This window comes from Salvelinus sp. IW2-2015, linkage group LG8 (genome assembly GCF_002910315.2).
Source record: "Salvelinus sp. IW2-2015 linkage group LG8, ASM291031v2, whole genome shotgun sequence".
NCBI classification, from domain to species: Eukaryota; Metazoa; Chordata; class Actinopteri; order Salmoniformes; family Salmonidae; genus Salvelinus; species Salvelinus sp. IW2-2015.
This window is the reverse complement of record NC_036848.1, coordinates 10,780,107-10,806,386: the sequence shown is the minus strand read 5'-3', so window position 1 is coordinate 10,806,386 and position 26,280 is coordinate 10,780,107. Positions and strand designations below refer to the sequence as shown.

Sequence of the window (26,280 nt, the reverse complement as noted above, 5' to 3'; positions counted from 1 at the left end):
AGACAGTGTGGGTGGACATGTACTGGCTTAAGAGGGGGCACGTCTGGCACTGGCAGGGGATTTGAGTGTGGCGGGTAGGTGTTACTGATGGTCAGGCTTTGTTACTTTGGTCAGCTCTCTTGCAGGTCTATCACTGGTCCCCATGTGGTTCTGGGATTTTTGCTGCACCGTTTTGTGAGATTTTTGACCGCACGGGGTGAGATCTTTTGGTGGAGCCCAGAATTCGAGGGAGATTTATCAGTGGTCTTGTTCTGGTCTTCCATTTCCTAATATTGGCTCCACATTATTAAGAAACTCCAAGCTGCTTACACTATTTGCGATTACAGTCTTCCGCTGGTGCAGTCTAAATTTTGTTTCTGGTGTACTTTGACAGCGTTCCTTGGTTCGTTTGGGATAGTGGAGTTTGGAGTGTGAAATCGTTTTGGAGGTTTGTGGAGGCCAGGTGGCTTTTTATCTGATAACAAGTTTCAAAACAGGGTCCATTGTAGTGACAGGTACATATGGAAGGAAAGAGGAGCCTCTTAAGAAGAAGTTACAGTCTGTGCGAGACAGAAAATAGTTTGCTTGTTTGTAGGTCGATCAAGGGCATACTTATTTTCCAGACCCATAATTTGGCAAATAAATTCTAAAAAATCCTACATGTTGATTTGGGTCTGGACTTTTTAATTTCTAATTTTGGTCTGTATAGATTTGACGGAGTGTACCCTATGTGACAATTAGCAGGCCGTTTCTCATCTTTTTGTGGGAGAACATGGCACAATTGGTGGCTGACTAAATACTTTTTTGCCCCAATGTATATGCGGGGATACATTCTTCCACAGCCTCTGGCAGATTCTGCTGTGAGGAGGCAGAGTCATTAGATATTATTTTTGATATTGTCCATATATGTAGCTCGTTTTTGGTCAAAGGTCCAGGAATGGCTGAAGATTGGCAACATTTGCCTAGCTAACTACAACATAGGACATAGAATAGGGTGGTTTGAAAAGCCATAGTCAATCAATCAATAATAAAAGTTATTTTAGCAAAAATGTTTATTTTTTTTACAATCTGTATAAGCTATGAGAATAGGAAGGTTAAATTATTTTGTGAGAGCATCACAGCACAGTTGAAAAGATATGGCAAATAGAAACCCGAATAGTGATGATGTTGAGAGATAGATGGGAGGGGTTGAATGGAGCTGAAGGGTGGGACTAATAACAAGTAAACAATGTAAAACATACGGGTCTGTAAATGTTATTAGGTTCAGAACTTTTGTGAAATAGCACAGTTACAAATAGAAATCAAATGGATGGACATCAGAAATAGAGGAAGGACTAAGAACAAACAAGAGAGAATTATTGTAAAGTAGACTTGTGTCTGTAAAATGGTGTATAAAATGTATAAATTGAAGGTAAAAGCTGAGAGTGTTTATTAGTTTACCTCCAATTGGGGGATCGGTGGTAGGGTTGTGGGGAATAATAATAAAGGTTATATTCTTTTAAAAAGTATGTATGTCTATATAGGTATGTGTATGTATATATGTGTATATGTATGCATGCATGTATGGATATGGATATTTACAAAAAATATATTGGGGGATTGGAAATGATGCAGCAATTATACTGATGGAAGCAACATTCTTTCTGCAATATTAAGGATGATCCCCCTTTAAACTTTTTAAAAAATAACACTAAGTAAGCTGCCTATAATATACACAAATCAGATATACAAATATATTACAAATATTGTCAAATGGTGACGTTTCTACTAGTTAAAAACACAAACAGTTTGTTCTTGACATTGGAAAAAGGGCTATCTTAACTTCACGGTGTGATTTTAATGCCCTGATTTCTATAAGTAAATGATTCCAGCCAGTTGGTCCTTTCTATTTATTAGTAACAGAGTGATGGGAGAAGCGGTGTGAGAGCGTCTGAAGAGCAACGAGAGTCCTCGCAGTGTCACTGTCCATGGTTCTGAAATGTCTAAAATCTTATTTTAAACCAATAGGCTTTACTATTGATCGCTGTTTGACCATATTCTTATTCCTTCCCATGCTCTGTTTTTTCTATAGCAGTTATGAGTTTGCTCTGGCTTAGGAACCAGCATCGGATATATTGCATTGTTGCCTCTCTTGCAGATGTGTTGTATTTTATATTCATAGTATACCTGATCTTAAATMATGAAAAAAGAGTGGGGGTGATTTTAATAATTTATGTTTGTATTGTTAAATATCRTTTAGTTTTCCGTGTTTCTCTTTCGTTTTCTAATAGTAAATTGACCAATTAAACTTACTGAGGGYTATTTCTAACCACTTCTCAGTGAAACATTAAGAYAWCTGTAAGRWAATAATGTYCATTCTGTTGYGTACGCACAGTGTCGCTGTTCACCAGCTGTGTTTGGATAGATCCAGTTCTCCACCCAKTGGTGTTGTAACAAGACTCGGGTGRTCGGWTMTCATTCTGCAGAAAATATTGGACGCGGTCAGATTGCTTGAACATTTTGAGGATATTATTTTCATCAAGCTGAACRTTTTTGTGGAATACTATTTGTTCACATTGTATTATCAAGGCTATATTGTGTTTTMGCGTTTTAATTCCAGGATGGGGKACAAAGGAATCTCGATGACAGGCCTGGTATGTGGCTTTGCTTTCTTTATTGTAACGCTGCACTCCGCCTATGGAGACGTGAGCTTTTCTTTTCCAGAGGAGATGAAACACAGATCTGTGATTGGAAATATAGCCAAAGATCTCGGGCTGGAGGCGAGCAGACTGTCCGCTCGTAATGCCCGAATTGATACCGATGGGAACCACGAACGGTATTGTGACATTAATCTGAGTACCGGGGATCTGATTGTTGCTGAAAGGATTGACAGAGAGGGGCTTTGTGGAAAGAAGGCTTCGTGTGTTTTAAACCAGGAACTTGTGCTTGAAGATCCGTTGGAGCTTCACCGTATTAGTCTTCATGTCCAAGATATAAATGATAATTCCCCACAGTTTAAAAAGGATGTAATCAAAATGGAAATTAGTGAATCAGCCGACAAAGGCGTTCGTTTTTCTCTAGATGAGGCCCATGACGCTGATATAGGACAGAATACGGTTCAGAGCTATACACTACAAAGAAATGAACATTTTATTTTGAATGTCAAAACCAAAAGTGGTGGACGCAAATACAGCGAGTTAGTGTTAGACAGAGAGCTAGACCGCGAGGGGCACCATGAAATCAAGTTATTACTGACAGCGATGGACGGAGGCACTCCGCAGAGATCAGGTACTGTAGTCATACACGTCACTGTACTGGATGCTAACGATAACGCCCCAGTGTTTAGCCAGGCCGTCTATAAAGCCAGTCTGCCTGAAAACTCTCCTTTAGATACTGTATGGTTACAGTGAGTGCTCGGATGCAGATGAGGGATTGAATGGGGAAGTTACTTATGAATTTATGAACGTTTCAGATGAAATAGCAATGTATTTTCTCTTGATCATGAGACTGGAAAAATTACAGTTGTTGGTCAATAGTTATGAAAAGGAGTTCTTCATATGAAATGCAGATCAGGGCAAAGGATGGTTTAGGGTTAGCATCCTACTCTCAATTGATAATAGAATCACTGATGTTAATGACAACGCCCCTGTTGATTTATTACATCTCTGACTAAACCCATATCTGAGAACGCGTCTCCTGGTACAGAGTGGGCATCATTAACGTGCAGGATAGAGACTCTGAGAATAACCGACAAGTCCGCTGCTCCATTCAGCAAAACCTTCCTTTTAACTGGTGCCATCATCAAAAACTACTATTCTCTGGTGACCACGGCGAACTGGACCGTGAACTAGTGTCTGATTACACACTTACAATCATTGCCACCGACGAGGGCTCTCCACCTCTGTCCTCCTCTAAAAGTGTTCGTTATCTGTAGCTGACGTCAACGACAACCCACCTGTGTTTGAGGAAAAGTCCTATAAGCGCCCACTGACTGAAAATAAACAACCCGGTCCTCCGTGTCTCCATTACTGCACGGACCCAGACTGGAGACAGAACGGAACAGTGATTTATTCTCTCTTACCTGGTGAGGTGAACGGTGTCCAAGTGTCCTCATTTTTATCCGTTAACGGAGACACGGGGGTGATCCACGCTGTGAGGTCGTTTGATTACGAGCAGTTCAGGAGTTTTAAAGTCCACGTGGTGGCCAGAGACAACGGTTCTCCTCCCTCACAGCAAGTCAGCGGTCAGTGTGTTCATAACGGATGTGAATGACAACTCTCCTCAGATACTATACCCGCCCCGGAGCGGAATCCTTCATGACGGAGCTGGTACCCAAAGCTGCACACGGGGGCTCTCTGGTTTCCAAGGTGATTGCGGTGGACGCGGACTCGGCCAGAACGCCTGGCTTGTCCTATCATATAGTCAAATCCACTGTTTGGGACTTTTCACTATCGGTCTCCACAGCGGAGAGATCAGGAACAGCGGGACATTTCTGAATCTGACAGCATGAAACAGACCTCATTGTGTCAGTGAAAGATAACGGACAGCCCTCTTCTCTCTGCCACCTGTAGCATGTATTTAGTGATTCTTGATAACTTGGCTGAAGTGCGAACTGAAAGATTCTCTTATGATGAGAACAATTCCCAACTCACCTCTTATCTGATCATCGCGCTGGTGTCTGTCTCCACCTTTTCCTCACCTCATATTGTCATCCTGGCCGTGAGTTTTGCCATAGGAGAAAGCCCAGACTGTTGTTTGATGGAGCGGCTGCCATCCCCAGGCGTATCTCCCTCCCAACTACGCAGAGGGGATGGCGCGGGAACTCTCCGCAGCACATACAATATGACGCATACCTGACGACGGGTTGCGCACAAGTGACTTCAAGTTCGTCACATCTTACACGACAACACACTGCCCGCGGACCAGACTCTGAGAGAAAACTCCAACAGACTTTGCCGAAGAACTTTGACATCTCCGACAGTTCCCCACCAGAGGTAGGCCTTCATCGTAAATAAAAATACGTACTATGTGTGGACACATTTCAGTTATTAAGACACGTTTTAAACATTTCGAGCTAATTAGAGTAATGATGCTATGTAAAATCATTTTTCCTGACCTTTTTTTTTAAGCAGTACTTGCAATATAAATCTTGTCTATAGGTAATGTGTTTAGTGATCCGGTTTTGGACGTAATGTGTTATGATCCAGGGTTTGACGTAATGTGCTTAGTGATTCCAGGTTTGAAGTAATGTGTTAGTGATCCAGGTTTGACGTAATGTGTTAGTGATCCAGGTTTGACATAATGTGTTAGGATCCAGGTTGACGTAATGTGTTAGTGATCCCAGGTTTTACGTATGTGTTAGTGATCAGGTTTGATGTAATGTGTTAGTGATCCAGGTTTGACGTAATGTGTTAGTGATCCAGGTTTGATGTAATGTGTTAGTGATCCAGGTTTTGACGTAATGTGTTGTTGATCCAGGTTTTCGAGTTCAGTTAGGATGTAGTCTAAAGTGACTCCGCGGTTTTGAGTAATGTGTTAGTGATCCCAGAGTTTGAATGTAATGTGTGTGATCAGTTGATCGTACAGTGTTATGACCAGTTTACATATGTGTGTTAGTGATCAGGTTTTGACGTAAGTGTGTTAGCTGAATCCAGGTTTTACGTAATGCTGTTAGTGAATCCAGGCTTTGACGTTTAATGTGTTAGGGATCCACGGTTTGAACGTATGTGTAGTGATCAGGTTTGACGTATGTGTAATAGTCTTGCATTAGTGATCCAGGTTGACGTAATGTGTTAGTGATCCAGGTTTACGTAATGTGTTATGATCCAGGTTTGACGTAATCGTGTTAGTGATCCAGGTTTGACGTAATGTGTTTTGGTGATCCAGCTGTTTTACGTAATGTGTCGTGATCCAGGTTTGATGGTAACTTCCCTTGTGTTCAGGCTTGACGTCATGTGTTGTGATCAGGTACATAGTGTTAGTGATCCAGCTTTGACCGTAATGTGCTTTAGTGATCCAGGTTTGACGTAATGTGTTAGTGATCCAGGTTTGACATAATGTGTTAGTGATCCAGGTTTGACGTAATGTGTTAGTGATCCAGGTTGGACGTAATGTGTTAGTGATCCAGGTTTGACGTGTAATGAAGCTTTTCAGATCCTCATTTAGATCCCCTCAGCTGAAGTGAGAAATACTGAGGCGCTGATGTACAGCTGCTGATAGATATTTTTAGTTGTGATGGGATTTGTGATTATGTTATTTTTTGACGAATTGATTGGTTGGATTTTTCACATACACAGAGCAGCGTTTTGAGTTCACTGAAAATGGGTTGATATAGGAGTTTTGCTCTGTTGGAATAGGCTTATTTGGAAAAAGGTTAGAAAATAAAAAGTACTGTCTGTGGAGAAGTGGTGTGAGAGTATCTGATTTGCGGCTTGAGCCTCAGTGTTGCTGTCCATGGTGGTGAACATGCAGAAAATCCAACATAAGGCCAGTAGGGTTTACACCGAGTCATCGCTACATGACTGTCCTCACCTTCCTTCTTTCCCATAGGCTACTCTCTGTTTTTGTGTTTGTGCATTCTGACGAGTGTGTCGACTAAAGTAGCAACATAACATGTCAGTTGCTATGTAGGTAGCCCATACATTTTCTCCCCGATGTGTCATAACCTTTTCTAATGTGTTCCTTACAGCTAGACCAATCTTACCTCAATGCTGTGAGCATGATTTTAATGCTATGGTTTATGTTTTATGCTTTTTAATGTTGTTTTCTGTGTATTTCTATTAGGTTATTTTGCAACAAGGAATTACATTTATTTAGGGTTTAAAAGATGTAGGCCTATATCAGTGCACATTATTCAATCATGCAGCCTACAAATATAGCTTCCTATTACGACTTGACCTGAAATACAGATATAGAGGAATGTATGTTGACATGTGTAATTTCTGAAGAGTACTGACAGTMTCGCTGTTCACCAGCTGTGTTTGGATAGATCCAGTTCTCCACCCACTGGTGTTGTTACAAGGCTCGGGTGTTCTGGTGCCATTAAGCTGCGGAAAAGACTGGAGACGGTCAGATTGCTTGAACATTTTGAGGATATTATTTTCATCAAGCTGAACCTTTTTGTGGAATACTATTTGTTCACATTGTATTATCAAGCCTATATTGTGTTTTGACGTTTTAATCCCAGGATGGGTCACAAAGCAATCTCGYTGACAGGCCTGGTCTGCTGCGTTGCTTTCTTTCTTCTACCGCTGCACTCCGCCTATGGAGACGTGAGCTATTCTTTTCCGGAGGAGATGAAACACAGATCTGTTATTGGAAATATAGCCAAAGATCTCGGGCTGGAGGCGAGCAGACTTTCCGCTCGTAAGGCCCGTGTTGATACCGATGGGAACCGTAAACGTTATTGTGACATTAATCTGAGTACCGGGGATCTGATTGTTGCTGAAAGGATTGACAGAGATGGGCTTTGTGGCAAGAAGGTTTCGTGRGTTTTAAAACAGGAACTTGTGCTTGAAGATCCGTTGGAGCTTCACCGTATTAGTCTTCATGTCCAAGATATAAATGATAATTCCCCACAGTTTAAAAGGGATGTAATCAAAATGGAAATGAGTGAATCAGCAGTCAAAGGCGTTCGTTTTTCTCTAGATGAGGCCCATGACGCTGATATAGGACAGAATACGGTTCAGAGCTATACACTACAAAGAAATGAACATTTTATTTTGAATGTCAAAACAAAAAGTGGTGGACGCAAATACAGCGAGTTAGTGTTAGACAGAGAGCTAGACCGCGAGGGGCACCATGAAATCAAGTTATTACTGACAGCGATGGACGGAGGCACTCCGCAGAGATCAGGTACTGTAGTCATTCACGTCACTGTACTGGATGCTAACGATAACGCCCCAGTYTTTAGCCAGGCCGTCTATAAAGCCAGTCTGCCTGAAAACTCTCCTTTAGATACTGTTGTGGTTACAGTGAGTGCTACGGATGCAGATGAGGGATTGAATGGGGAAGTTACTTATGAATTTGATGACGTTTCAGATGAAAATAGCAATGTATTTTCTCTTGATCATGAGACTGGAAAAATTACAGTTGTTGGTCCAATAGATTATGAAAAGGAGTCTTCATATGAAATGCAGATCAGTGCAAAGGARGGTTTAGGGTTAGCATCCTACTCTACATTGATAATAGAAATCACTGATGTTAATGACAACGCCCCTGTGATTTATKTACAGTCTCTGACTAACCCCATARCTGAGAACGCGTCWCCTGGTACAGAYGTGGGCATCATTAACGTGCAGGATAGAGACTCTGAGAATAARCGACAYGTCCGCTGCTCCATTCAGCAAAACCTTCCTTTTAAGCTGGTGCCATCCATCAAAAACTACTATTCTCTGGTGACCACGGGCGAACTGGACCGTGAACTAGTGTCTGATTACAARATTACAATCARTGCCACCGACGAGGGCTCTCCACCTCTGTCCTCCTCTAAAAGTGTTCAGTTATCWGTAGCTGACGTCAACGACAACCCACCTGTGTTTGAGGAAKAGTCCTATAYSGCCCARSTGACTGAAAATAACAAACCRGGTMCCTCSGTGTGTTCCATTACTGCACGAGACCCAGACTGGAGACAGAACGGAACAGTGATTTATTCTCTCTTACCTGGTGAGGTGAACGGTGTCCKYGTGTCCTCYTTTTTATCCGTTAACGGAGACACGGGGGTGATCRACGCTGTGAYGTCGTTTGATTATGAYCAGTTCAGGAGTTTTAAAGTCCACGTGGTGGCCAGAGACAACGGTTCTCCTCCYCTCAGCAGCAACGTCYCGGTCAGTGTGTTCATAACGGATGTGAATGACAACTCTCCTCAGATACTATACCCCGCCCCGGAGGGYAAKTCCTTKATGACSGAGCTGGTKCCCAAAGCTYCYCACGGYGGCTCTCTGGTTTCCAAGGTGATWGCGGTGGACGCGGACTCKGGSCAGAACGCCTGGCTGTCCTATCATATAGTCAAATCCACTGATRRGGGACTTTTCACTATRGGTCTCCACAGRGGAGAGATCAGGACACAGCGGGACATTTCTGAATCTGACAGCATGAAACAGAACCTCATTGTGTCAGTGAAAGATAACGGACAGCCCTCTCTCTCTGCCACCTGCACCATGTATTTAGTGATTTCTGATAACTTGGCTGAAGTGCCAGAACTGAAAGATGTCTCTTATGATGAGAACAATTCCAAACTCACCTCTTATCTGATCATCGCGCTGGTGTCCGTCTCCACCTTTTTCCTCACCTTCATTATTGTCATCCTGGRRGTGAGGTTTTGCCGTAGGAGAAAGCCCAGACTGTTGTTTGATGGAGCGGTCGCCATCCCCAGCMCYTATCTCCCTCCCAACTACGCAGAGGMGGATGMCGCGGGAACTCTCCGCAGCACTTACAATTATGACGCATACCTGACAACGGGATCGCGCACAAGTGACTTCAAGTTCGTCACATCTTACAACGACAACACTCTGCCCGCGGACCAGGCTCTGAGAAAAACTCCAACAGACTTTGCTGAAGAACTTGACGATTCCAACGGGTCCCCCCCAGAGGTAGGCCTTTATTGTAAACAAAAATAGTCCTACGATACGTTGTACAATAATTTTTTCCCATAGACAATCACCTATTTCATGGCAGTACATCATTATCCCATGTTTATACACTGCTAGTCCCTTCTATAATTTCAACAGWAAATAAACACATGGTTGTTTAATGTGTTTGACATAATACATGCTGTAGGTTGCACTGCATTATGGGTAAAATGCTGGAAAATATTGTTATTAATTGTAATTTGAACCGTCCAGTAAAACATATTTCTTAAAAATAATACTTCATGCCAACTGTAGATGACCATTTTCAGTTTCAGGCGCCAACCTCATGCTTTGGGTTGCATGCATAAAGCTCAGASTCTGAACCCTCTTACTCTGAATAGATTTGCCCTTGATCATATATCTAAGATTGTGCCCAATCCCATTTTTAAATCCATCTCCCTCTCTCTCTCTTTGTCTCTCTCTCCCCCAACACCCACCTCACACACACAGTCACATAATATACTGTGGGGTTTGAATCAGTGTGGTAATGAAACCTTTCTTTGGATACAGACATTGTTGTTTTTACAATATTATACAATAAAACTAACAGCAATGTACCATGTTCATTATTTACAGCAAATAGTRGTGAATCGCAATGCACTCTGGGTGAATTTAGGCGTAACTGTCACGCCCTGACCATAGAGAGCTTTTTATTCTCTATGTTGGTTGGGTCGGYGTGTGAATAGGGTGGGTCATCTAGGTGTTTGTGTGTCTYTGTTGGCCTGTTATGGTTACCAATCATAGGCAGCTGTTTATCGTTGTCTCTGATTGGGGATCACATTTAGGCAGCCATTTCCCCTTTGTGGTTTGTGGGATCTTGTCTATGGATAGTTGCATGTCAGCACTATTATTASCTTCACGTTTCYTTTGGTAGTTTGTTGTTTTTGTTCGGTGTTCATTTATTAAAGGAAAATGTACGCCTACCARGCTGCACCTTGGTCCTTTCATAATGACAATCGTGACAGTAACTGGTAAATGATACCGTCAATTCCAATGAATCATTGGTTTAACAGTACGTTACTGTAAAGAAGTACTGTATTTAAAATGGTACTATAAGTCCACCACAAAGAATATATTACCCTACCATATTTTTGGATCGCCCAAAAACTTTTTTCCASTATTGGGTATGGTTGATTCTGGCTCATTAACATATTTTGAGGCGTGCCTTGTAAGATGCGACATTTGTTGCACCCGTGAGTGAGAGTGGTGTACCAAATTAACACATATGTGGTAGTAGTGCCACAACAATTCAATATGTATAGGGGACAGATTGGAGTGGCAGCAAGCATCTAACCTTTAATGGTTGAGTATTTGTTATGTCCTTGGTCTGTTTTTCCCTGTAGTCACTGAACATTTGGAAGTCTTTGTTAAGTGCAAGTGATTTTAAACACCAATTATTTATATATATTTGATACCCTGTAATATGAAATCACATTACGTATCAGCCAAKCTGCTTGCACCAATCCCATGGAATTACACTAAATTACTGTAAAATACAAACCCTGCCTCCCCTCAATTAATTTAATTCATTAATTCAACCATCCATCCGTTAATTCATTACAATTACCATAAAWATATTACCGTAAGAGTATTGTACCATAAAACGGATTACAGTAACATGCTGTACATGTACAGCATTATACTGGCAACAGAGCAAATTACTGTAATTATATATTAGCTGTGTTACAGTATACAATATTGCATATTGTATACTGTAAAGCACTTAACATTTCAGTATTTGCCTGACAACTCTGCTGACAGTATGAATCTGTAAATTTACAGGGACATTTTTGACACTGTATAGGCAAGTCGATAGGCTCCATGTTTGATGTAATTGGTCATGTAGCCTCTTAGATTATTGTTTTGACCTCTTCAGTTGAAGCAAGAAATATTGGGGTTAAATATATTGTATATACAGTACCATTAAACATTTTGGAGTCACCTACTCATTCCAGGGTTTTTCTTTATTTTTACTATTTTCTACATTGTAGAATAATAGTGAAGACATCAAAACTGTTAAATAACCCATATGGAATCATGTAGTAACCAAAAAAGTGTTAAACAAATCAAAATATATTATATATTTTAGATTCTTTAAAGTAGCCACCATTTGCCTTGATGACAGCTTTGCACACTCTTGGCATTCTCTCAACCAGCTTCATGAGGTAGTCACCTGGAATGCATTTCAATGAACAGGTGTGCCTGTGGAATTTGTGGAATGTCTTTCCTTCTTAATGCATTTGAGCCAATCAGTTGTGTTGTGACAAGTTAGGGGTGGTACACAGAAGATAGCCCTATTTTGTAAAAGACCAAGTCCATATTATGGTGAGAACAGCTCAAATAAGCAAAGWTAAATGACAGTCCATCATTACTTTAAGACATGAAGGTCAATTAATGAGGAGCATTTCAAGAAATATAATGAAACTGGCTCTCATGAGGACCGCCACAGGAAAGGAAGACCCAYAGTTACCTCTGCTGCAAAGGATAAGTTAATTAGAGTTAACTGCACCTCAGATTGCAGCCCAAATAAATGCTTCACAGAGTTCAAGTAACAGACACATCTCAACACATCTCAACATCAACTGTTCAGAGGAGACTGCGTGAATCAGGCCTTCATGGTCAAATTGCTGCAAAGAAACCAGTACTAAAGGACACCAATAATAAGAAGAGAGTTGCTTGGGCCAAGAAACATGAGCAATGGACATTAGACCTGTGGAAATCTGTCCTTTGGTCTGATGAGTCCAAATTTGAGAATGTTGGTTCCAACCGACATGTCTTTGTGAGACGCAGAGTAGGTGAACGGATGATCTCTGCATGTGTGGTTCCCACCGTGAAGCATGGAGGAAGAGGTGTGATGGTGTGGGAGTGCTTTGCTGGTGACACTGTCAGTGATTTATTCAGAATTCAAGGCACACTTAACCAGCATGGCTACCACCACATTCTGCAACGATACGCCATCCCATCTGGTTTGTGCTTTTCCCCCCACCTTTATTTAAGCAGGTAGGCCAGTTGAGAACAAGTTCTCATTTACAACTGCGACCTGGCCAAGATAAAGCAAAGCAGTGCGACACAAACAACAACACAGTTACACATGGAATAAACAAACCTACAGTCAATAACACYAAAGGAAAAACATTGCTGCACAGCTATTTTCAGGTCTCTCCAGAGATGTTCGGTTGGGTTCAATTTGGGCTCTGGCTGGGTCACTCAAGGACATTGGGGACTTGTCCCGAAGCCATTCCTGCATTGTCTTGGCTGGGTGCTTAGGGCCGTTGTCCTGTTGGAAGGTGAACCATCGCCTCAGTCTGATGGCCTGAGCGCTCTGGATCAGGTTTTCATCAAGGATCTCTCTGTGCTTTGTTCCGTTCATCTTTCCCTCGATTCTGACCAGTCTCCCAGTCCTTGCCCCCCATCTCAACAGAGGAACTCTGGAGCTCTGTCAGAGTGACCATTGGTTTCTTGGTCACCTCCCTGACCAAGGCCTTTCTCCCTCAATTGCTCAATTTGGCCGGGCGGCCAGCTCTAGGAAGAGTCTTGGTGGTTCCAAACTTCTTCCATTTAAGAATGATGGAGGCCACTCTGTTCTTGGAGACCTTCAATGCTGCAGACATTTTTTGGTACCCTTCCTTCCCAGATCTGTGCCTTGATGGTCTGGGGTTAGATATTTTTTTCCAGTCTTCCAGTTTTCGCCTTAGTGCTCCTGTGCTGCCCTCGCTGAGTAATGAAAACGGGTTGAACAGGCCGTAGCTCGGGTGGGGGGTCCCTGATGATCTTCTTGGCCTTCCTGCAACACCTGGTGCGTTCGGCTGCAKGTATCACCCTCTGAAACTCCTTTCGGTCTGCGGTGGTAGAGTTGCCGTACTAGGTTATAATGCATCCCAATCTATGATCAGGGGCAACTCTGTTCGGGGTAAGGGGGTTCAGAGGTGGTAAAAGACACAACAGGACAGTTAGGMCAGTAGAGCATCCAGGAGAGAGAAGTCAGCGCAGCATCCAGTGTTCCTCATGGGGCTCCGTAACAATCCTCCTCAGTTCTGATTWGTCAGCRCATCTCACCCCTAGGACAAGCATAGAAAAAGAAAGAATAGACTGAGAGACAGAGAGCGCCAGGGCTGTTACTCTGTGGGTAAAAAGACAGGGGACAAGGGACATATCAAGCTGGTGTCGTGTGTATGGGTACTTACCTCACTAGAGGTCTTCATTCAAACTCAGTGAGCTCTTGGGAGAATGCGGCAAGGTAGGGCTTGACAACAAACAGTTCGCTTCCTCTGGGCCACCTTGTCATGCACTTTGTCCCATCTTCAGGATTCATCATCTTGGGTTGWTTCAAACCTACAACATATATCCAACATAGTTTATGAAATCAGTTGAGGCATTGAACAAACACAAATAAGAAAGATAGATGCACCTACTTCAAACCCTAGCTAACTAATACAACATCACTATAGGCTACACAATATCACAGATTATTTGACCAGACTCACAACATGTCCCTTTCTAGCTGTGTAACCAAATGTTTGCAAACTCCTGGTACAGTGAACAGATTTAGCTAACACTGTAACATTATGGAACAATGTTTTTTTAATTAAGCAAATGGTTGGCGGGAGAGGCTACACAGACAGTCCTGGCATGAAAAATGATGATGTATGTTGAACAGATGAGAGCCAAGTGAACCGAATCCCACAGGGTTGTYACAGCTAAGGAGGACACTGTCCCGGTGGTTTGGACATTTATGCTCTCCCCATTGACTAGAATATACCACGGTGACATCTAGATGGCTACCAATATTAGTTATTTCTTGTGTAGGCTGCTATCCTACTTGAAATGCTGTATAATCCTGGGAGGGGAAAGAGTTTGCCACGTGACTAGSTTCCACCGCCGACACTGTGTTAGGCTACAGCTGACCAGTGGCACTGCCCCTTAGGTCGGCACAACGTGTTTTATGTGTATAATGTGGCCCGTCCATCCCAAAACATATGGGTCATTTTTGGAACTGCTAGAAACAAGCCATTTTCTCTGTAGTAACAGMGGAAACATAGCAGTCATGAATCTGCACTCAGTCTATTCTGTATGACACTCCGGGGCTGGCATGCAGCCTATAATCACAATCATTATTCTCTGGGTGATGTTTTTCTAGGTCGCACAGCCAGATATTTACGAGCAATTTAMAGCAGACCAAAATGTATTTTGTCAACTTGAGCTAGCTAGCCAGCTAGCAAACGTTAGCCAGCTAGTTTAGCTAAGGAAACATGTGGTAATACAATGTTGGCTAACAATAAATATASTTATAAACAACTCAATTTACCTACCCAGCAGCTGCTAAAAATATTATTTCACTTCATAGGCGCTTCAAGAAGATATTTACTAAAATCGTCTGAGCTTTATGTGTCTCTCCCGACAGCATGAGGTTGGCGCCTGAAACGGATCATTTGAATCTACAGTGTATAAGCTATTACTGTATTGAAATACAGTATGTTAGAGTCATTTTTACAAGAGGCTTCCAAATTACAGTTCATTTTCAGCATTTTACCCAACATGCAGTTCAATCTACACCACGGATGCTGTAAAACACATTTATGGTATTACACTGTGCATCCTACAGGGTTTTACTGTTGAAATGACAGAAAAGTCTTACAGTGTACCAAAGCCACCTCATAAGCCACTAGCGGTGCGTAGGTAAAATCACTGGGGAAGCCAAGCCAGATGGAAAGCCATATTACAATCTTTGTGTTGTGATAATTGTGTTGTTTGCTCTATAATCTGTTAGTTCATATGTCTTGTGACCATGATATATAGGCGTAAGGCCGAGACAATAAGAAGACACGGTGGCATAGTAAATTCAACCACATCTTGGTTTTATCACAAAACCAGAGAGCAACCTCTGTCCGAAGTCCACAAAGCATATTGCATGTAACAAACAGTAACATGACCTACAGCATGGTCAAGCAAGTTCATGTGTCCAACATTTTCAGACCACGAGACAACTATTGATTTGAACCATTGACTATTGAACCATGGAGAGTTACTGCAAGAAGAAGACAGGAACAGCCTCCACTATTCCAGCACCATTTCAACTTCAACATCATCAAATCACCTCTGCTTAGTCTAACACAGTGACAAATAAACGATACCAAAAACTAATTAGTCCAATCAACGTAATCTAAATATGATGTGGCTGTCCATGGTTCTGATTTCTGTGTGTGTGTGTGTGTGTGTGTGTGGGTTCTGATTTCTGTGTGTGTGTTCGTGCAAGTTGAAAAAACATGTTGACTCACCCTACTAGTAGAAAAAAGCCAATGCCCTCCTCATCTCTTTCATGTTGACAAAACGGTCTATGACTCTGTCATACAGTACACYCTTTTATTTTTTCTTGTCCTAGTCTACCTGGCAAAAATGCTTGCTCGCTAGCCTAACTTATTTTCATGGGCAACGTTAGCTAGTTAACATTAGCCTTCTACATCTAACTACGTATTGAACTTCCATCCTCTCAGTCCAGGTGCACAATGTACGAATTTGTGGTTAGATCAGAATAGCAGTTATAATCATTGGCCAGAACGGATAACTAAGTAAAACCACAAGTTCAAATCCCTGTCTCCATCCATTGCTAATTTATGAAAGGGCCAATTTTAGCTAGCTAGCTGGCCACCGGAGGACAACAACACACACAATGAGATGCAACAATTCAAGTTGTTTCTGTCAATTACATATTTCTCTTGATAGAATGTAAAAGGATTGAAACCAAATCCAAACTGGATTTTTTTTGATGCGCCAGGACCATTCACAGTTGAGCTCAATCAGTTTAGCTCAACGCTGATTGGCTATTATTTTAAACTTTTTTTTATCAAGGGAGGCCAAATGCTCGCTGGCTTCCCTTGCATTCAATTSTACGGGCGGSAACAATGTCATACTATTTATGACCAGACAGCATCAGTTAGATGGCCTACACATACAAAGACAGAGGGGCGCTGTTTTGCTCGCTCAGATGCTTTCTCCGGTGAGATACGTTCAGCCTCTTGCAAATTGAAGWAAAATTACAAAAACACAGAGAGACGAAAGATACATTATTTTAAATGTAAAAAAAACTATAATATTGGTCAATTTATMTTGTCTTCACTTGGCATCCATGAATACATGCCACTGCATATCTAGCAGCTGTTGTGTGTATGGAAATGTTTTGTAGATTTAGTTTTGTCCCGTTTCAACAGATGTAAATMAACTTGGCTATCTTTCACCAGTTGAAGTATRGTTAGCTAGAGAGAGCTAGCCAAARGTTGTCTAACATTAGCGAGCTAACTAGCTCACTAACGTTAGCTATTATTTTTACCACAATCACACTAGACCTGAATCAAACGATGAATCCAGCGGGCAAATGATTGTAGATCGACATTCTGACGTTTTTTCAGCTCAATGTGACTTTTTATTAGAGCAATTAGAGCAATGTAATGTTTTATTGATCTATAACTTTCCCTAGCTAATTCCCTACTTTTCACACTGACACAGTAATAAACAGCTCTACAGGCTTCACTGTCGTGGTGCACAGTCAGGACACAACACTGTGCTCATCATGTCTGAGGAGGATCAGATGGTGACAGGWGTCCCAGCAGGGTCAGACAGAGAGGGAAGACAAGTCTACGGYGGTCAGGTGAATTTGCGGTATATTAACAATATCAGTGAATGATATAAAATTCCATCTTGAATTGATTGGTAGACCTACAGTAGCTACAGGACAGCATCTTAAWGTTACAGTCTGTGATCTGGGAATAATGGTCATTTCAATTATTGAACGATTGATTATATTCMTGTATAAAATAATGTAGAAATGTACACCAAGGTAATTCTTTGTCATGCCTCATCTTAGCAGGATCAGATGGTGACAGGGGTCTCAGCAGGGTCAGGCAGCCAGGGATGACCAGTCTGTGATGAAGCTGAGGTGAAGTTTTGCAGACACAACACTTTATTCACTCTGTGCAGCAAACACTGGACAAGCCAGAAAGATTTAAACTATTTTAAGGCAGTCTGACAATCGTCTAAAGTTGATTTCAGCTGTATCAAGGGTTGAAAGACGTGAGGAAGACCTGGGAAAAGCTATTGATGATCATGAATGGATAGTTATGTTTAAATGTCCAGTCATATAAACTCAGACATAAATGACTGCAGTTTAAGACCTTTCATAGAACGTACTATATCCGAGTGAAACTGAATAATGTGCACTCAGAAATGCCATTCRTGTGCTGGAGGTGTAAAGCACAAAAGAGGACCTATATGCATTTGTTATGGAAACTGTATAACCTAGCATTTGTAACYGCTAAGAAATGCATTGCCATTAATTGGAAGGTTGGTTATCCTCCCACAATGTCACAATAGATCGCAGAAATATCAGGTTATGTGTCATTAGATGTGATTTATTACCAGATTAAGGGTATACTGGGCAACTTTTATAAGGTCTGAATGACTTCTATGGAATACTGTACGACAAAGGGGGTCTGTATTGAAAACATGCCCACGTCAGGGGAGATACCTATTTAGGCAATCCCTAGCTGATGGGCAGCTCAGTCCTGGCCCTGGGGATCTGCATCCTGTTGGTTGTCTCTCTGGCCTTGGCCTAACACACCTGAAACCAATAATGAATTTTTCACTAAGATCCTAAACCTGAGTGGGGTGTGTTGGGTTGGCGGCTGCAGGGTGGTGGACCACTAGGGGCAGGACGGGGCTACCCAGCTATATTGGTTGCAAGTAAAATGAACTCTACAGTACTATTGGGCTATGAGATGAATTATATGGAGGATGTGTTGTTTCTGTGTGTTAATGTACAGTATATGTGTAGGTGGATGTGTTATATAATATACACTGCTCAAAAAAATTAAGGGAACACTAAAATAACACATCCTAGATCTGAATGAATGAACTATTCTTATTAAATACTTTTTTCTTTACATAGTTGAATGTGCTGACACAAAATCACACAAATTATCAATGGAAATCAAATTTTCAACCCATGGAGGTCTGGATTTGGAGTCATACACAACAATTAAAGTGGAAAACCACACTACAGGCTGATCCAACTTTGATGTAATGTCCTTAAAACAAGTCAAAATGAGGCTCAGTAGTGTGTGTGGCCCCACGTGCCTGTATGACCTCCCTACAATGCCTGGGCATGCTCCTGATGAGGTGGCGGATGGTCTCCTGGGGATCTCCTCCCGACCTGGACTAAGCATCCGCCAACTCCTGGACAGTCTGTGGTGCAACGTGGCGTTGGTGGATGGAGCGAGACATGATGTCCCAGATGTGCTCAATTGGATTCAGGTCTGGGGAACGGGCGGGCCAGTCCATAGCATCAATGCCTTCCTCTTGCAGGAACTGCTGACACACTCCAGCCACATGAGGTCTAGCATTGTTTTGCATTAGGAGGAACCCAGGGCCAACCGCACCAGCATATGGTCTCACAAGGGGTCTGAGGATCTCATCTCGGTACCTAATGGCAGTCAGGCTACCTCTGGCGAGCCCATGGAGGGCTGTGCGGCCCCCAAAGAAATGCCACCCCACACCATGACTGACCCACCGCCAAACCGGTCATGCTGGAGATGTTGCAGGCAGCAGAACGTTCTCCACGGCGTCTCCAGACTGTCACGTCTGTCACATGTGCTCAGTGTGAACCTGCTTTCATCTGTGAAGAGCACAGGGCGCCAGTGGCGAATTTGCCAATCTTGGTGTTCTCTGGAAAATGCCAAACGTCCTGCACGTTGTTGGGCTGTAAGCACAACCCCCACTGTGGACGTCGGGCCCTCATACCACCTCATGGAGTCTGTTTCTGACCGTTTGAGCAGACACATGCACATTTGTGGCTGCTGGAGGTCATTTTGCAGGGCTCTGGCAGTGCTTCCTCTGCACAAAGGCGGAGGTAGCGGTCCTGCTGCTGGGTTGTTGACCTCCTACGGCCTCCTCCACGTCTCCTGATGTACTGGCCTGTCTCCTGGTAGCGCTTCCATGCTCTGGACACTACGCTGACAGACACAGCAAACCTTCTTGCCACAGCTCGCATTGATGTGCCATCCTGGATGAGCTGCACTACCTGAGCCACTTGTGTGGGTTGTAGACTCCGTCTCATGCTACCACTGAGAGTGAAGCACCGCCAGCATTCAAAAGTGAACAAACATCAGCCAGGAAGCATAGGAACTGAGAGTGGTCTGTGGTCACCACCTGCAGAACCACTCCTTTATTGGGGGTGTCTTGCTAATTGCCTATAATTTCCACCTGTTGTCTATTCCATTTGCACAACAGCATGTGAAATTTATTGTCATACAGTGTTGCTTCCTAAGTGGACAGTTTGATTTCACAGAAGTGTGATTGACTTGGAGTTACATTGTGTTGTTTAAGTGTTCCCTTTATTTTTTTGAGCAGTGTATAAATATATATAATATATATTTTTTTAACTTGTTTCCAAACTTTCCCTTGGAAATTAACAAAAAAATCTGTGAAGAAAATTGTGTTGGGGAGAGAATTTAGTTATTGACTAGAATGGTGAGGATTGGGCATGGAGGAGGCTTGGGCTGAAATGTGATATGAAGATGTCTTAATAAAGAAGTTAAGTCTTTGTACATTTTTAAAGAGTTGTTCATTTGTTAGACTATTGGTTAAACGTGCAGCACAATATTGATTATTGAATTACATTTGATCTAGTTCAGTTTTATCAATCACTTAACATTTAAATAATTCTCTCTTACCTATATCTTGATGACTGTGGGCATTTTTGATTACTTTTTGTTGTTCTAAATAGAGATGGCTAGAAGGGCCGTGGGTCATATTAGATTGTGTAGAAATGCAGAAAATTTGCTTTAGTTGCCAAAAACAATTCTGGGGGAGGACCCCCCAGACACCCGACAGGTTATGTCGGCTTCTAACTTCTAAAACTAAGTTGAGCTACTGACTGTGCTTATTAGGTTATCTCCAATGCTGGGGGATATATCATGTATGCCTCCAATGTTTGATCATGAATAATGTCTATCTGCGACTTTTAAAAAAAAATGTTCTTAGCCCAATGTCAGCGTGTAATTTCTGAAGGGTGCTCATAGTGTCGCTGTTCACCAGCGGAGGTAGAATAGATACAGCTCTCCACCCATTGGTGTTGTCATTAACAAAGCTCTGGTGTCATTTCACTGCAGAAAACAGTAGAGGTAAACGGTCAGACTGCGCACATATTTTGTTTTGAGATTCTAGTGAATGTTGATCWTTTTGTGGAATACTTTCTCCTTACATCGATCTGGTTAACTATATATATGGATGTTGTTGGAAGTCTAAGGATGCTGAACAAAGGATTCTCAATGTCAGGCCTGGTCTTCTGCTTTGCTTTCTTTCTTCCACCGCTGCACTCCGCCTATGGAGACGTGAGCTATTCTTTTCCGGAGGAGATGAAACGAGGATCTGTGATTGGAAATATAGCCAAGGATCTCGGGCTGGAGGCGAGCAGACTGTCCGCTCGTAGGGCCCGRGTTGATACTGAAGGAAACCGAAAACGTTATTGTGACATTAATCTGAGTACCGGAGATCTGATTGTTGCGGAGAGGATTGACAGAGAGGGGCTTTGTGGAGAAAAGGTTTTATGCATACTAAAATTCGAATTGGTCCTAGAGAGTCCACTTGAGTTGCATCATATATCACTTCATATCCAAGATATAAACGATAATTCACCCATATTTCCCAAGGATTTAATTAAGGTAGAAATCAGAGAATCCGCTGTGAAAGGAGCTCGCTATCGTGTAAACGCAGCTCACGACGCAGATATTGGACAAAACGCAGTGCAAAACTACGTACTACAAAGGAATAATAATTTTGTTTTGGGTTTGCAAACGAATAATGCTGGTATTAAATACGGTGAGTTAGTTCTGGACAAAGATTTAGACCGCGAGGAGCAGCAGGAGTTGAAACTSTTGATGACAGCTGTAGACGGAGGCACTCCGCAGAGATCAGGTACTGTAGTCATACACGTCACTGTACTGGATGCTAACGATAACGCCCCAGTGTTTAGCCAGGCCGTCTATAAAGCCAGTCTGCCTGAAAACTCTCCTTTAGATACTGTAGTGGTTACAGTGACTGCTACGGATGCAGATGAGGGGGTGAATGGGGAAGTGACGTATGAATTTAGTCGAGTATCTGAAACAGCAAGGAATGTATTTACTATGGACCAGAATACAGGAGAAATTAGAGTGACAGGAGAAATAGATTATGAAGAAGAAACACAATTTGAACTTTTTATTGAAGGGAAAGATGGCTTTGGTCTTTCGTCGGACAGTAAAGTTATTATAGATATTACAGACATAAATGACAATGCCCCTGAGCTATATCTAAAATCTCTGARTCACTCCATACCTGAGAACGCGTCWCCTGGRACKGAGGTGGGCATCATTAACGTGCAGGATAGAGACTCTGAGAATAACCGACAGGTCCGCTGCTCCATTCAGCAAAACGTTCCTTTTAAGCTGGTGCCATCCATCAAAAACTACTATTCTCTGGTGACCACYGGCGAACTGGACCGGGAACTAGTGTCTGATTACAACATTACAATCACTGCCACCGACGAYGGCTCTCCACCTCWGTCCTCCTCTAAAAGTGTTCKGTTATCTGTAGCTGACGTCAACGACAACCCACCTGTGTTTGAGGAACAGTCCTATAAAGCCCACGTGACTGAAAATAACAAACCTGGTTCTTCCGTGTGTTCCGTTACTGCACGAGACCCAGACTGGAGACAGAACGTACAGTTATTTATTCTCTCTTACCTGGTGAGGTGAACGGTTCCCGTGTCCTCTGTTTTTATCCGTTAACGGAGACACGGGGGTGATCCACGCTGTGAGGTCGTTTGATTACGAGCAATTCAGGAGTTTTAAAGTCCACTTGGTGGCCAGAGACAACGGTTCTCCTCCGCTCAGCAGCAACGTCACGGTCAGTGTGTTCATAACGGATGTGAATGACAACTCTCCTCAGATTACTATACCCCCCCCGGAGGGAAAACTCCTTCATGACGGAGCTGGTACCCAAAGCTGCGCACGGGGGCTCTTTGGTTTCCAAGGTGATTGCGGTGGACCGCGGACTCCGGGCAGAACGCCTGGCTGTCCTATTCATGTGGTCAAATCCACTGATCCGGGACTTTTCACTATTGTCTCCACAGCGGAGAGATCAGGACACAGCGGGACATTTCTGAATCTGACAGCATGAAACAGAACCTCATTGTGTCAGTGAAAAGATAACGCGACAGCCCTCTCTCTCTGCCACCTGTAGCATGTATTGGTGATTTCTGATAACTTGGCTGAAGTGCCAGAACTGAAAGATGTCTCTTATGAAAAAACAATTCCAAACTCACCTCTTATCTGATCATCGCGCTGGTGTCCGTCTCCACCTTTTTCCTCACCTTCATTATTGTCATCCTGGCCGTGAGGTTTTGCCGRAGGAGAAAGCCCAGACTGTTGTTTGARGGAGCGGTRGCCATCCCCAGCGCGTATCTCCCTCCCAACTACGCAGAGGMGGATGGCGCMGGAACTCTCCGCAGCACWTACAATTATGACGCATACCTYACYACGGGATCGCGCACAAGTGACTTCAAGTTTGTTACATCTTACAATGACAACACGATGCCCTTGGACCAGACACTGAGAAAAACTACAACTGAATTTGCTGAAGACTTTCGCGATTCCGAGGGATCCCCAGAGGTAGGCCTTTATTTTAACAGACATGCGTTATAACTCTAGAGGCTCTGTGGCAGGTGTTTTACAACTGCAGGTAGTTTTTTTACAAAGTAATTTTGTTCAGGATAAAAAATACTATTCCCACGGTTCTATCATAACGTCTGTTTTCTCTGCCACTGTTTAAACAACTAAACGTAGCTCCAAACATTATGGTGCAATCTATTATGTTATCAATTCAGCACCTTCATTTCAATGCCGACATTTTGCAGATTATATGAATTGTGGTTCAAAACATTTTGTAGGATTGATAAATTAACCTATTCATTTTTTTTACGATTAGCCTACTGCAAAATMTTTATGTTACAAAACATATGATACGCTGGTTGTATTTGGAATCAGTTTGTTGGCCTACTTGGATGGCATTGCAAAAGAGAAAAATAGACAAAGCTCTGTTGGACTATACTATGATGAGAAAAGTAGGGCGCTTTTCTTTGAGCAGTAGCGGATGTCGCTGTCTGTGGTGCTGGTGTGTTCGGTTTCTGTTGTAAAGGCGTTAGGGCTTCTTCCGAGTACTTGTTTGTCACGAGGCTATTACTTTCCTGTTGTCAGTTRTACTCACTGTTTTTGTGGATTGTACTGATGAGTTCCAGATTACAAAATGACAGTGCAACTTCCATGTGCATTTTAGAAAAATATATATTTTAGACTCTAGATCTACCTATTTTGTAATGCATTTTTTTATTTTTCACATAAGTGTAGGCCTAGCCTGTGCAGAGTTTACGATTATTTATTTTTTTAAATGTGTTGTTTTATTTTTCCATGGTTTTTAGTTGGTTTTTCGCTTATGCTGGGTGGCATACCTGTTTCCAATGTTTGATCAAGCAAGCATACAGTCTACCAGCAACTTTGATTAAAATGTGTTTAGCACACTATCAAAMAATAGTTTCGTAGGGATGCACAAAATGTCGCTGTTCACCAGCAGAGGAAGGTAATATACAGTACTCCACCCCTGGTGATTTCATTCAGAAAGCTTTGGTGCCATTTCACTGCAGAAACGAGTGTGGATGGTTGGATTGCACGTACATTTTGTAGGTAGAGAGTTTATCATGTTTTTGTGGAATACCGTTTTCTTATGCTAATCTATATAATTATTGGGTGTTTTTGTCGATTTGTATGCCAGAATGGTGCACAAATGATTCTAAATTACAGGCCTTGTCTGTGGCTTTGAAATGRATTTTTAATGTCATATTTGAGTTTGGATGGAGCATATTGTGTGTGTTAGGGATTTCATATTTTGGAATGCTATAGGACTACGGCGGTTGAAATTATGTGTGGATAATTTGGATAGTTTGTAGCCTAACACGGGCTGTAACGTATACGCTGGGAGTCGGAAAGCAAGTGCAGGTGGTGAGTTTAATAATAAATGGAACATCGAACAATATAACAAACAAGAGTAGSGTATAGACATGAAAGACAAACAATACTGACTGAGGAAAGGACCTAAGGGAGTGCCTGATATAGAGGTAATAAGTGAGGTAATAGAGTCCAGGTGTGCCTGATGGTGACGTGCACGTGTGCATAATGATTGATGCCAAGTGTGCGTAACGATGGATCCCAGGACCGGTGGTTAGTATCCCGGCGACGTCAAATGCCGGTGGGAAGGAGCGGGTGTAGTAGACATGACATCCCCCCCCCCGAATATGTACATAAAAATATATGAATGAGTGATGCCCGAACGGCATAGGCAAGATGCAGTAGATGGTATAAAGTACAGTATATACATATGAGATGAATAATGTAGGTTATGCAAGCATTATATAAAGTGGCTAGTGATAAATTGATTACATCAATTATTCCATTATTAAAGTGGATAGAGTTGAGTTAGTATGTTGGCAGCAGCCACTCAATGTTAGTGATGGCTGTTTAACAGTCTGATGGCCTTGAGATAGAAGCTGTTTTTCAGTCTCTCGGTCCCCTATACTGACCTCGCCTTCTGGATGATAGCGGGGTGAACAGGCAGTGGCTCGGGTGGTTGATGTCCTTGATGATCTTTTTGGCCTTCCTGTGACATCGGGTGGTGTAGGTGTCCTGGAGGGCAGATAGTTTGCACCCGGTGATGCGTTGTGCAGACCTCACTACCCTCTGGAAATCCTTACGGTTATGGGTGGAGCAGCTGCCGTACCAGGCGGTGATACAGCCCAACAGGATGCTCTCGATTGTGCATRTGTAAAAGTCTGTGAGTGCTTTTGATGACAAGACTAATTTCTTCAGCCTCCTGAGGTTGAAGAGGCGCTGCTGCGCCTTCTTCACCACGCTATCTGTGTGGGTGGACCATTTCAGTTTGTCCGTGATGTGTACGCCGAGGAACTTAAAACTTTCCACCCTCTCCACTACTGTCCCGTCAATGTAGATAGGGGACTGCTCCCTCTGCTGTTTCCTGAAGTCCACGATCATCTCCTTTGTTTTGTTGACATTGAGTGTGAGGTTATTTTCCTGACATCACACTCCGAGGGCCCTCACCTTCTCCCTGTAGGCCGTCTCGTTGTTGTCTGTGCATGGCCACGCAGTCGTGGGTGAACAGGGAGTACAGGAGAGGGCTGAGAACGCACCCTTGTGGGGACCCAGTGTTGAGGATCAGCGGGGGTGGAGATGTTGTTACCTACCCTCASCACCTGGGGGCGCCCGTCAGGAAGTCCAGGACCATGTTGCATAGGGTGGGGTCGAGACCGAGGGTCTCGAGCTTGATGACGAGTTTGGAGGGTACTATGGTGTTAAATGCCGGGCTGTAATCAATGAACAGCATTCTTACATAGGTATTCCTCTTGTCCAGATGGGTTAGGGCAGTGTGATGTCGATTGCGTCGTCTGTGGACCTATTGGGGTGGTAAGCAAATTGGAGTGGGTCTTGGGTGTCAGGTAGGGTGGAGGTGATATGGTCCTTGACTAGTCTCTCAAAGCACTTCATGATGACGGAAGTGAGTGCTACAGGGCGGTAGTCATTTAGTTCAGTTACCTTAGCTT

At 42.8% G+C, this 26,280-nt stretch overlaps 4 pseudogenes; all 4 read left to right on the top strand.

Moving 5' to 3' along the window:
* Window positions 1-2,075, top strand: part of LOC111967127 (protocadherin gamma-A10-like) — a 9,693-nt pseudogene extending 7,618 nt beyond the window's left edge.
* Window positions 2,076-2,455: 380 nt separating this feature from the next.
* Window positions 2,456-4,956, top strand: LOC111967126 (protocadherin gamma-A4-like; annotated as a pseudogene).
* Window positions 4,957-7,145: 2,189 nt separating this feature from the next.
* LOC139022512 (protocadherin gamma-A11 pseudogene) lies at window positions 7,146-15,006 on the top strand (annotated as a pseudogene).
* Window positions 15,007-20,726: 5,720 nt separating this feature from the next.
* Window positions 20,727-23,317, top strand: LOC111967125 (protocadherin beta-15-like; annotated as a pseudogene).
* Window positions 23,318-26,280: the final 2,963 nt, after the last annotated feature.